This window comes from Beta vulgaris, chromosome 2 (genome assembly GCF_026745355.1).
Source record: "Beta vulgaris subsp. vulgaris cultivar EL10 chromosome 2, EL10.2, whole genome shotgun sequence".
Lineage (NCBI taxonomy): Eukaryota > Viridiplantae > Streptophyta > Magnoliopsida > Caryophyllales > Amaranthaceae > Beta > Beta vulgaris.
The window spans coordinates 53,862,623-53,877,361 of record NC_079203.1 but is presented as its reverse complement, the minus strand read 5'-3'; positions in this window follow the sequence as shown (position 1 = coordinate 53,877,361).

The following is a 14,739-nucleotide window of genomic DNA, read 5'->3' as shown; positions in this document are numbered from 1 at the left end:
TCGACTAAATTAAATTGGCACATTGAAATACTAAATTGAAACGGAGGAAGTACATCAATATGTGGTTTTTTATTATTCAAGTTCTCCTTTCTAGAGTCAGATTAACATTGTTCCAGGACACACAGGTTAAAGAAACATAAAATAAAGAGAGAAAGTTGGATGGATTGGCAGATGGGTCATGGGTGTGTGTCACAATTTCATAAGATTACTTGTTCCATTTCCTTTTTAGTTAAAGTAAAATTTTTACCATGCATGTGAGATAATTGTAGATCTATCATGATATTTCTAAAATATCAATTATTATTCACTTTTAAATAATATTAATTGCCAAACATAAACTAGAGGGAGTATATGTTAGCTTAACTCTAAGATGGAAGGAATAGTGTATGATCTTTGTATATTTTAAAAGAAACACATGAATCACATCGGTCATTGGTAATCACAAACAAGATTATATCTACTCATTAGTATTGAATGGCTCTAAAATGGGAGAAACACTTGGTAACCAACTGGTGGAGTCCAAAAGAGATTCAAACACCCAAAAAAAACACAATGGTACCATTATAACCTAACATTGGTATCAAATTATATCAGGACTGGTACCAAGTAAACCTTACTTTGGTATCAACATTTTCGGACAATGGTACCATTATAACCTAGTATTGGTACCAAGCAAACTCTTGCCACGCGCGCGTGTAATCTTCCAACACATGAAATGACTAAATTGCCCCCGTTTGAGTCCAACAAGAGACTCAAACGGTTGGACGCCTAGCCAAGCTCCTAAAAAGGCTTCTATATTCTCGAGATAAAAGGAATTGGACATGTACATCTTTATTATAATGAGAATAAGTCATTTTTAACGACCCTTCATTCAATAATAATAATAATAATAGTTATCGGCAAATTGAATATTATTGTTTTTAAAACTCGAAGCTATCGCCTCACATTATTGTCCCTTGCCTCATGAAAGGAGTCCTTTGACATTACTACTTTTTAAAGATGCTAGCAATTGTGGTCTTGCATTTTATTGATTTATAGCCTTTTGTGTCGAATTTTCTAGAAATTGGAACATATTCAAGAGTATAACACATAAGAGTTAGATTCATGGCAACAATATATCTGATTTTAGTTAAAAGACTGGATGATCTTAAATATTTTTGGCAGTTAGAATGTAGAACTCTTTGCAAATCAAAGAAAAAAAAATCTAAAGATGACATAGTATCCACATTTTGGTGAAATTTTCTTGCTTCACTACCATAGCAAATTAGCAATAACTTTGATTTTTAGTTGGATTATTTACCATATACATGAGAAGGTTTAGTTATTCTAATGTTGAGCTACCTTATAAAAAATAGTTATATAGTTACAGTTGACAGTTGACAGTTGAAAGACTGCAACTGCATGGGTCGTTCATGATAGCATAGCAGTTGGGAGTTGGGACTAATTTCAAGGTTAAAGTCCTGACAATGACAGTGTTGACTACCAATCTTGTAGGAGTTACATGCGATCTCATGGCCTTTATTTTTGGGCTTCTTTACACTCTTAAATGTGGGGCTTCCACTGATTCCCAGCATTTGAATTTATTCCTATACAACTAGAGCTGCTGACTTTAATACTACTTCTGTCTAATATTATTTGCAACGATTTGATATAATGTGTGAATAGAAAATGTCTGATCGTTGCAAAATAATATTAAATGGAGATAGTATCTAAATTATGGAGCAACTCTTTAATCATACTTGATTTTTACAACCATGATTAAGGGTCTGTTCTCTTCGGTATAAAACAGCTGAACTGAATTGAACTGAACTGAACTGATATGAACTGAACTGATCTGAACTGAACTGAACTGAATTGAACTGAACTGAACTGAAATGAATAGTGATATATGAGTGTAAAACTATTGTCAAGAGCTGAACTGAACTGAACTGGTCTGATCTGAACTGATCTGAACTGAATTGAACTGAATTGAACTGAACTGAACTGAATTGAATTGAACTGAACTGAAAATAAGCTGGAGAGAACAGACCCTAATTAATTAAATTAGTATGATTTGGAAAGTTTTCGTACAAATTACTATTAATAAAGTTCAAGTTTAGTTGTTGAAGTAATGCTTTTAAAAAGAAATTAAGGTGTTATATTCGAATGTAATCCAAATTATACTATTTTTTCGTATTGGTTGATTATCATGTGTTTTAAATTTTGGATTATTAATTAATGTTGGATTATAGGTGTGATGATAGCAATAAAAAAGAGTGACAAATAAGTGGTACGAGAACGGTTAGACTAAAATTCTTAGATTCTTTATCTTTATTGCGTCAATAATTTCATTGTTGAATAGTAAGTTTATTCTCGTTCATGTGAGATTCGTTCTTGGTTAGATTAGTGTATTAGACAACGAATCTATATTCAAAATTATTTAGTTTATTAGTATTACTATTTTGATTTTTCTATCCTATAAAAGCATGTAATATGATGTTTTTATATACTTCATAAAATAATAGATTTGGAGTGAATGAATATTGATAACAGTTTTTCTACGAGTGCAATTTGATCAATAATCGACCCTTAATCATAGTAACTTCTAAATGAATAAACTAGGTTTAAAATGCTAAAACATAAACTTTATTAATCTACTTAATCCTAAGGTTTAATCCAAACATATCATAAGTTAGCTAATCTAATGTTATCCATATGACCATATCCTGTCACTTAAGTTAAGGTTACCATCATTGACTTAATTAACCTAATCTACATGCACTAATTTTAAGTTATATACTTGAATTTTCAAATGTAAAAACAACATTACTTATGTACCTTTATAGTCTTTCAGTTACGCGCCTATTTTTTTTTTAAAAAAAGACTTTGCTTGCCGACAAGAGTATGAGTAGGGGTGCTTATCGAGCGAGCCGAGCCCAAATAGCACTGGGCTCGGGTCGAGCTCATTTAACTTTTCATGGGCTCGGCTCGTGAGCTCGTTTATAAATTGTTTTCTTTTTAATTGTTTTTACATTTTCTTTTTATCTTTCTTCTATTATATACCTTAGTTAATATCTTAAAAGAAAATACTTAATATAATTTTTAATATATATAAATAATTTTTTAATACATAAATATTTTTTCAATATAAAATATTTTTTAATATAAAATATATTTTTTAGTATAAGATAATAATCGAGCAGTTCATGAGCTTTACGAGCCGAGTTAGTTCGGCTCATTTAAATCTCGAGTCGAGCCCAAATTCAAGCCGAGCTTTGAGCCGAGCCCGAACTGCTCGCGAGCTTGTCGAGGCTCGTTATCACCCCTAAGTATGAGTACGTTGTCAAATTGTGTTACCATACATATAAGTTTATCTTCACCAAAAAATTATACTCCATATTTCATAAACACCATTACATGAAGTATCAACTTCATGATTTACAACGATGCTAGCTAGCTAAATAAAATCAACATCACTCACATAATACTTCCCTTTCAAAACCTAACTCATTAAATGTCTCACATTATCATCAAACTTTTTACAACAAAAACAAATCAATGGCTCTACATTGCGCAGGTTTTTCTCTCATTCCCATGTAGCATCAAAAGTTTAACGATTTACAAGAAGATCAGATGATGTGGACCCTTCAAAAATACTAAGATGTATAGTATGAAGAACACATCCATAATGTAATAATTATTGTTCTTAATAATTCATTGTTCCGTTATTTGCGTGCCCATGTCATGAATGAACATGCTTGTCATAAACCAAACAACAGTCAACAGTTACAGTCTTTTATTGTCTGACAGCGTATGTAACACCCAGAATCTAATTTGGTATACACTGAAACATGTTTCTTGGTTTCACATCTTTAATTAATTATGTCAGATTAACCGTTATAACCGTTTCTGGGCAGACCATTTGGTCGTTAGTTATCAAATGTGTGTTGACTGATGAGTTGACTCAGTGAGTGACCTCGGTAAAGAACAACCAATACTGTCTTGTCTAGTAAGTACTTCCATTACTCAAATCACTTTATGCTCCCTCATCTTTAATTTACACGTTCTTTGTTGCCAACTCCATCGTTTTGCTTTACATATGATCCTCTCCTTTTGCATATAATTGCATGCACTAGCTAGTATATACCAGGAATTTGGTTTCGCATATGAGTGGTTCTCTGATATTTGTTCTATTTCCTCTGTTTCATATTACTCGATCGCCACACTTCTCAATTCACGGACTTCTAGATAATTTTTGAAGAAGAAAGGGGTAGAGAATAAAAAGATAAGGACCCATATATGAGAGGGGAGGGATAGAGAAAGTTTATTGCCCAAAAAAAAGTGTAGCAAATAATGTGAAACATCCCACAATGAAAAGTGTAGCGAGTATTATGAACAAAGGAAGTATTTAGTTTAATTTGTGTTGTTCTAGATTTACACATTCTTCTTGGAATGGAAATGACAATTTAGGTCCCTTGCAATTTAGCAAAAACCTCATATTAGGTGAACTCTTATAAATTAGGCGACTTCCGAACCCGACCCAGACTCGCTAGGACTTGACCCATTAAAAAAAGTCTGGGTCCAAAAATTTTAAATCCAATGGTTTCGAGTCGGGTTTAAGTCCCTAAGAGCATGGATCGAATCTGGATCCATCTTTACGATGTGGGACTTGAAATGTATATATCCAACAAGTATCACTCTCCATTTCCATTATGTTATTACCTTCCTTTCACACAATCAATTAAATTTCAGTCCTATGGCACATAAGATAGAATGAATAATCCAACAAAGTAGCTAATTGTTGCATCAAAAATTAAAGAAAAGCTAATTGCATTAAAGAAAACAGATTATGAGCCTCTTTTTCCTTTAGTATGTTTCTCTCTTTTCCTAAATCCTTTATTGAAATATAATAAAAAAGTATTATGTATGTCCCATAATATATATCCTATGAATGTAATTGGTAACCTTCGTCTTTGTCAACTTGTATTTGTTCACTTGATTATTTGATGTCTTCCAACTCTTCTACATTAGGGCTCCGTTTGGTAGGGTGTAAAATATTTTCAGTGTAAAATGATTTTCATGGAAAACAATTTACAATGGAAAACACAATTCCAAATTTAGTTTTCCGTTGTTTGGTTCGATGTAAAAAAATGATGAAATGAAAGGAAAATGAAAGGGAAAGTAAGGAGGTAGTGAGAGGAGTGTACAAGAGAAAGAAGGAAAATAGTTTTCCCTTCATTTTGAAAGGAAAATGGTTTTCCATCCTTGGGAGAGTAATTTTACCCCAAGGGAAAATGGTTTTACACTCTTTTGCCAACCAAACAATGTAAAACTAAAAATAGAGGAAAACAGTTTTCCGGGAAAACGTTTTACGCCCTACCAAACGGAGCCTAGAACCAAACTAAAATCAAGACATACATGCACCAATTATAGCTAAGACCAACTAGTTTATAACTAAGATAGAATTACATCAAACCTGAACAAAAGGCAAAAAGAAAGAGCAAATTAAGGTTGGACGATGAGAGCCAAGAAATGACAATCAAACAATAAACTTCATGGAAATTTGAACAAGCAATGAAATTAAACAAGAAAGGTTTTGTAATGATATAGCCTAAAGCAAAATTTATCGTGTTATTATGGCTATCACGTTTATTTGGTTTGCATGTACATCACACATGTCAAATATAATACTCCTTCCGTTCCTCATTGATGTTTCTAGTTTTGAAATAACCAAGAATCTCTAATCTTTTTTCGATATATAAGAAAAAAAATATAATCATGCTAGATCTTCTTTAATTCATCTCAATTAGTATTTTGATAATATGATTTTTTTTTATATAATTTTTACAAATTTGTAGCCACAAGATACTTAGAGTTAAAGATGTGAATCGACAAATGTGAAAAGTCAAACTAGAAACATCAGTAAAGAGCGGATGGAGTATGTACATGTCGATTACACGTACTTATTATATACCGACGAGTCGTGTACATTTTTTTTGGACCTGCTTTCGGGGACCCATGGTAAGATGAATTACCTCTGGGTTGCCCTCACACACGACCACTCACCCAGAGGTCCAACAAGCCCCAACCTCCCACCCAACAATATTGAAATTTGCTTCCACCAAGATTCAAACCTTGGTCTCCCATGTAGGAAATAGGAAGTCGTACCATTGGACCCAAGGATCCTTGATCGACAAGTCGTGTACATGCCAGCAATTACATGTGTAATACCACACGTATGAGTATTGCACTTTGGAATGGTTTAATACAGTACTTATTAATCCCACATCACCTCTATGATTCTTAGATTATTGACAAATTAATCTCAGTAGAAAGGAGAATTATTGTTAGCATCAATCTTCTTATCTTACCTTATCAAAAGGGAACTTTGGAACATTAACGTATCAATCAAGAAAATTCTTGAATTATGGTACTAATTAGAGTATATGCATATACCACCAATAATATTTGTGATTTAAATCCATTAAGCAATCTACACGTACATTTGATGTGATTCGGCAACCAACTTATTACCCTTTAGCTTCTTCTTAAGTCTTAACTGTATAGATCGTATCAACTTTCAACTTTATCTCTTTGTAACAGTTAAAGGTGGCATTGCCCAATTAGGCAAAACAATGAACATAAAACATAAAGCTTATGCCTGTTATTGCTTTTATTTCATGACAATTTAGAACCTTATCTTGTAAAAGTTAATGTTTATCTAATCCTTCTTATAAAGATTAAAATTATGGTCTTGTCATATATTGTAAAAGCAAAAACTGAAGATTCCCAAATATCAAGCTAAGCTAAACTATTGGATTTGATAAGAATTAGAATAAAAGATAGAAGTGTAAATCAGCCGCAATTCCAACTTCTCTCGGTTGTATCTAGATTATAGAATCGTATCTCTATAACCATGTCCTTGCATGATCTATGGAAGTAGAAAAACAAAATGCGTAAAATGACCGTGGATCTTCTTAGATGCATCATAAAATGTGCGAATCTTGTTAGATTTGTCTTATTAAAAAAAATTCATACAAGACTATGGAAATTAATGATCAAAAGTATACATCAAAATTCATGTAAACAAATAAAATTATTGATTAATTAGAAACGAAAGGAGTATAAGATTAAAATATACCGATTGTGCTCTATTTTGCTCAAATTCTATTCGAGATGCTTTGCATGCATGTCCATATACTTGAACTCGAACGAGCCCCAAAGCTCATTTAAGCTCTCCCATTTATTTTTTCTACCAAATTATTCCGTTAAAGTTTTTAACTTTGGCCACCTAAATAGAAAATGAATATGATAAATTATACACTTGGTCAACTTTCTTTTTATTTTGGGTAGCAGATGAAAAGGACATCAACAATAGTCAATGTGCTTTACCATTATATATTTTATATAAATCCCATTTTTTGTCATCGAATATTTTTCAATTACCAATTCCTTTGTTGATAGGAAAAAAAGTCAATAAAAGAGTTAACTTTTATTTTGACACTCTATAATTGGTTTCCCTTTTTCTTTTTATGTACTCGAATATTTTCTCATTTATTCAAATATACTTTTGTAGTAAATGACAAGAAAAAACATCTTTTGGTGCAATTACAGTTACTCTAGAAAATAATTTTGCTATATAATTTTGTTTAGGTAAGATGAATAACTTATGGGCCGCCCTCGCACAGAGTCCAACTCAGAGGTCCAGGTAATTGGAAGGAGGGGGAGTTGTAAGGGAAATGCTCCTCCAAGTGCATGTCCCTCACTTATGGCATATGAGATTCAAACACTTGACCTTAAGGTCATGAGGTCGGATTTCTACCAAGTGAGCCAAGCTAAGCTTGTATATGAGTCGCATCATAAAAATAGGATGCATTATACCGAGGGGGGCATACATGCAGTGGCGGATCCAAAATCATATGTAGTGGGGTCATCCTTAAATAAATAAATAATAAAATACAAAAAAGATTAACGAAATCCCACAAACGTATATACTTGATACCATGTTGCTGTTTTGTAAACGGTAGACTACAAAACCTCTTCATGCTTTTTTATTTTGCCAAGTGGGGTCACTTACCCCCAGTCACTTACACATACATCTGTCACTGCGTACATGAAAATTACCCTATATATGTATTTAGGGAAAATTTCACATAAGGATCAATTTGCTCGGAGAGGGGATTAACAATTAAGTTGCGCACAATACTTGACGGGAGGTTAAATTTGAGAGGGGTTTAACAATTAATTCCATCTTAATTCAATCCAATCGCTTGTTGCCACCTGTATATATATGCTGCCACTCTATTGTTGGCACGTGAACCAAAATTTTACCTCAAAATATTATGTATTTCCTAAATGAATCATAAATCACAATATAACAAACGAAGGCAAAGAAGCTCCAAAATAACATAAAACAAAGAAAAAGAATTGTGTCCACTACTCAGCTTATCCTCTTTAAGACTAGTCTCTCTTTGCTTAGCTTAGCTTTACATGTTAATTGCGTAATCAAATGAGGCAACATCATTATAGGATAAGAGAACATATCACATTAAATATACTTCGTCAATATTTTTAGTTCCATTAATTAATTTTGAGCTTGTTCCTTTTCGTCTATGGCTTCTTCACTTATCTCTTTCAAGTCTCAATCATCTGAGTTGGATATGTTGGATTGAGGTTGCTGGTCCATCCACCAAGTACCATCATTAAACGATTATAATCATGAGTTAATTTGATCATGCATATAGACATAATTAAATAGCTCTTGTATCATTTGCCAACCATTAAATTTTGAAGAGGATAATGTATTAAATAGATTTATATGTGCAATGTCACCAATGCACTCGCTCATTCGAATGGAACTTATAAATGGCCCGAGTCGTGACGGAATCGAATATGTAAGCGTTCGCCTACAAAGGCTACAATGGAACATGACCTATGAGAATCATGTGGGAGTTCAATGGTTCGAGCTCCCGGCCACCTCCTATCCTTATCGTCTAGAGTTCGAGTCTCATTAATCCCATATTTGGGGTGTTTGTGTGGATTTATACTTTTGGGTATAAATCCTCGGTTTTTAGTCTCTGGAAATTTTCTTATGGGTTGGAATCCCCTTCGTACCCCTAACCTCACGAGGGATGAGCTTGCTTGAGTTAGTAAATTACAAACAAACAAAAAAAAGAACATGACCTATTCATCAATAGACATATAACCCTACTTAGCATCAATTGGAGCAAACACTATAATTGTATGAGTGACTCAATCTAACATGTTTAATTAATTATTTCATCAAATAATAAATCGTATAACATTATGCTATAATGTTAAAAATTTATTAAGCAATTAATTCAATAAATAACTCGTTCGGTTTCCTAGAATACGAAGGAACCTTCTATATCCTTGTGGCGGTGGTTGGTTGTAAGGATATTAAGGTTTATGTGATATAATAAGTGGAAATAAATTGTAATATGTTTCTTTTTACAAAAAGAAAAATGTATTATAGATTATTTTTGGACTTAACGAGGTTCATTTTAGGGTTTAATTGTAAATCCAAACTAATTGTGGTTTGATTGTTTTGTGTAAGACAAGTCACAAGACCTAAATTAAATAATCTAATATGCATCATGAGCCCTCGCTCATAGGGTGTTTTTGTGTGGTCACCTCAATGTGCATACAACCAAGTATAGGATAGAAATGCATGAAAAGTTCTGAAGCCCATGCAATTGGACACAATAATGAAACAAAACCCTCTAACTTAATTATTTGAATTTCAATTCTTTTGGTTTTTTTTTTATTAATTTACGCCTTTATTTTTTCAAGATCAAAGTTCATTAACTTTGATCGTATTTTAACACTGACATATAACACTAATAATACCAGGGAGAACTTGTTAACTTTTTATAACTAATTAACTTTAACTTATTAAAGAATAATTGCAAATATTTCTAGGTTGAGTCAGAGAGTCCTTACCTTAAGCCAATTTTGTCCTTTCACATCAAGTCTATGTCACTTTAGGACTTTATTTATTATAGCTTTTTTATTTTCATAAATATCATTTTATTTTTATTGGTCTTCCATCATTCATGCTCCGAATTCAATGATGAAATTTAAATCAATCAAGTGACCTTGATTAACAAAAAATGAAGAAGGACATACTTTAGATTAAGAGTTACTTTTCTCTTTCCTTCATCATTCCAAAAAACCATCATCCATAAATTATCTCCATGCAACCCAAAATAAAAAAATCCATTGAACTCAGCTATCATCCTCTATGATCCTTAGCTAAATAATCTTTCAAAATTAACGTCCAATAAATATCCTTCAAACCTTCCAATACTCTAAACCACCAAAACTTATGTGCAAACCTCACTATATAAAAATAGTCAAATCCGCTCCGCACTTGGCTAGCTAGCGTTTACCATGGGAACTATAGTTGGTACACCAAAGGTGCGTCCTTCTTAGTCATTTCGTATTACTAAGGAAAGGTCCTCTCAATGTTCTATAACACGCCTACACCAGATATGTATTAAATTGTCTCACAACATTCTGAACCCAACTGACGACAAAAGTAAAAGAAAAGAAAATATCAAAGTGCAAACAAAAAGGAAAGCAAAAGCAAAAGCAAAAGAAATCGCATAAAGTAAAATGAAAAAAACAAAAAGAATAAAAGAAAAAAGTTGTAAAGATTGTAAATAAAAAAACACTTATGAGTAAATTAATAAAAATCGGAGAAACTGAAATTCGAAAATTCATACTAAAAAATAGTATATGTTCTCTTTATTCTCGTTCCATAATCCTGTATTCTCCATTAAAAATGGTTAAAAGTACAAAAGGGCAATAATGAGAAGACCATAAATATCTTGCATTGTATGTGAAGGACATAAGCTTCAATTCCTAAGGGCATTAAGTTGAGCCAAGAGAAACATAGGAATATATTTTCTAGTCAACTGTTTAATGTTTTATATTTTGGGTGTATATATGCCTAAGAATTAAGATGTCCGAATAAACAAAATTGACAAGTGGGGGTAACTAACCTTATCCAAAACATTTATGGGTCTGCGTCTTCATCAATGTATACAATCCTGCTGCTTCGCCTCTCTTTTCTTTTTCTCTTTCCTTGTCTCGAACATCACTAAATGAGGACATTATATTGAGGAGGGACCATAACACAGTCAGAGATATATATCTTAGAACATGTTCATTGTTCTTCACTAGACACATGGACAAACCAGATTTTGGACTTGGGTAATATGTCCACTTGGCTAAACACCATCAACCCACATGTACTAATGAAGTGTGACCTAGTTCACCGCTAAGTATTTATTTTTTTCAATAAGGAGAACAAATTTAGGCTAATCCCCTAATTTGAGACCAGCTTAAAACATCCTTTCGGATGATAAGGGGAAAATCCAAATAGTACGGGGGGACCAGTATAGTACGGAGGGGTGGGCATGCGTCTTCCTAGCCATGAAGTCAACAACCTTGTTTGCTTCACGAAAGCAATGACGGAAACGACAATCCTGAAACCACCTTGTAGCCACACCAGCATCTTTCACAATGTTAGAAATTTCCCATGAAATACGCCAACAATTCTTCATAGAATTAATGACAGCTAAGTTGTCTCTTTCAATAATAATATTAGAAATATCAAGAGAAATAGCTCCTTTAACTCCTTCATATTATTTTGAATTTTTTCTATAAATAATGTTAAAAGGAGTATTAATTTCTTCTATGCGCTGAACTTCAAATTAATTTCTCCTATGCAATGAACTTTAAATTAATTCCATGGATACCGTCCACGTAGGATAACACGTCAGAATTTTGATTTTTTTGATAAAACTGCTACTCGAAGTAGCGGTTAATACCAATAACGTTACCTCGAAGTTGACCGCTACTTCAAATAGTGGTTATATTGTGTCCTTAACACAAGTTATAAGACACGCATGTAAACCGCTACGGAGTACTAGCGGTTTATTACAAGAATGAATCAACACAAGAGAAAGAATACAAAGCGTGCCACACAAGCTTGGTGCGTCCCGCGCAAAAGCCTTGCGCGGCGGGCAGTAGGCTTGTGCTGGGCGCAAGCTTGTTGCGCTCCACGCAAGGCTTGTGCGCGAGACGTACTAAACTTGTGTGGCACGCTTTGTATTCTTTCTCTTATGTTGGTTCGTTTTTGTAATTAATAGCTACTCTGAGTAAGGGATTTACCTCGTAAACCGCTACCTTGAGTAGCGGCTTAACTTAAAGTTAACTGCTATTCTAAGTAGCGGTTTGCTTTGCCGTAAATAAAATTTCGCGCATGCTGTCCTACGTGGACGGTATTCATGGAAATGATTTTAAGTTCAGCACATAGGAGGAATTAATACTCCCTTTGACATTATTCATGGAAAAAATTCTATTATTTTTGCTACAATTATCACTTTGAATCACCACCATTCAAGTATAATGGTTTGGATTACAATTATATAATTATTGATATAAGTAATAAGTTGTTATATGCGTCTTCAAAGTTCAAATCAACCAAAAATCGAGATCGCGAGAGTTGAGAATTTAACTGAGTTTGTCTTGTAAGAGACCGCCTACTTTTAAATTAAAATTAGGCAATGATAAGCCCAATATTAAAAAGAAAATTAGCTCAAAAGTGACTAGTTTAATTTCTTTCAATGACTATTTTAATCCATTTAGTAAATAAGTCTACTTTTATATTAAAATTAGACCATCTCTTTTAATAATTTGTTTAACTGAATACTAAAATTTTACGCTCATGAAACTCTGATAAGAAATTATTAGTTTGTTAACTTTCATAACGGATATTCTTGTGGATTAAATTTGGAGTTCTTTTTAAGAATGTTTAGGATTCTGATATCTTATATAAATAGAAAGCATTTTAGGCTATTTATTATTCTCTCCTCTATAAACTTTCATGTAGCATTCACTAAAACTCTTTGCAAAAATTATTAAAAGAAACGGTTTAATTTTAATGTATAAATAGACCTAGTTATTAAATGGATTAAATTAGTTACCGAAAGAAATTAACTTAGTTACTATTGGGCTAATTTTGTTTTAAATATTAAGCTTATTATTACTTAATTTTAATTTAAAAATTGGCGGTCTCTTAGGGTGCGTTCTATTCAACTTATTGGACCTGAACTTATTGGAACTTATCTGAACTGAACTTATTGAACCTGAACTGAACTTATTGGAACTTATTAAACCTGATTAGACCTGATTGGACCTGATTCAACTTATTGAACCTGATTGAACCTGATTGGAACTTATTGGACCTGATTGAACCTGATTGACCTTATTTGACCTTATTGGAACTTATTGACCCTGATTGAAACTTATTAGACCTTATTGGACCTGATTGAAACTTATTAGACCTTATTGAACCTGATTGAAACTTATTTGACCTTATTAGACAAAAACATTGACCATGAATAACATAAATATTACCACTAACGTAAATACTACCCCTCAAAATTTTTTATGGAATAATAATTATTATAATTCGTCCTTTAAAAAATAATGATTATTAATTATCTCTTATGATAATTAATTTAACAAAAAAATTACTATTTATATATTTGCCTATACATAACTTTCATCACTAATATATCTAATAGTGTTGTTTTAATTTTATAAAACACTAGTAGAAAATCAAAAAATTAATAACCATTATTATTATTGTTAACCTTAATTATTATTATTATTATTATTATTATTATTATTATTATTGTTAACCTTAATTATTTGACCATGATTATAATATTATTCAATAGCAATATGAATAATCAAATAATAGACAATAATACAAGTATAATACTATACATTGTGGTACTTTAATAAAAAATTCTAATAATAACATAATCAGCTAATAGTAATATGAATAATAAAATAATAGACATAATACAAATAAAAAATAAAATAATAGATATATACAAATAAATAATAAAATAATAGACACTAATACAAGTATAATACTATATAATCATTGTGGTACTTTAATTAAAATTTTAATAATAATATAATCCGCTAATAGTGATATGAAATTATGAGTAACAAAATAGTGGACAATAATACAAATGTTTATTAAACATTGACTATTTGGACCTGATTGGAACTTATTGGACCTTATTAGACCTGATTGGAACTTATTGCACCTGATTGGAACTTATTGGACCTTATTAGACCTTATTGGAACTTATTGCACTTATTAGACCTTATTGCAACTTATCTGAACTTATCTGAACTTATCTGAACTTATTGGACCTGAAACTTAATTTTTTAAGTTGAACAGAATGCACCTTTATAAGACAAACTCAACGTGTACTCCATTATTGTGATTCTCTTCTTTGTCCCTTCATCAAAGCTAATAAGAAAATTATGTTACTTCTTACCGGTGGGGTACAATAGGCTTATGTTGACTAAACCAAGCAATTTAGATTTTAGATGTCTTATACATCTTCTTTACTCGTACCTTCTTCTCTATTTTGTTGTCCATGTATGTTAATGGACATCAATCAAACACGCCGCTCTATTGATCCTCCCTCAAATAATGTCTTTTGCGAAATTTGTATGTCTTAAACTTGTATGTAAGATGATTTGACCAAATATATCTAATCAAATCAGTCACATAAATAACATCAAAATTTAAATTAATTAGTATTTGGTCTTACCAAATGTTTAGTCCGCATCAAAAAAATTAAATGTTGTTAATGACTTGAAATCTTGTAAATGGCATAAGGCTAACTTTGAATGCACATA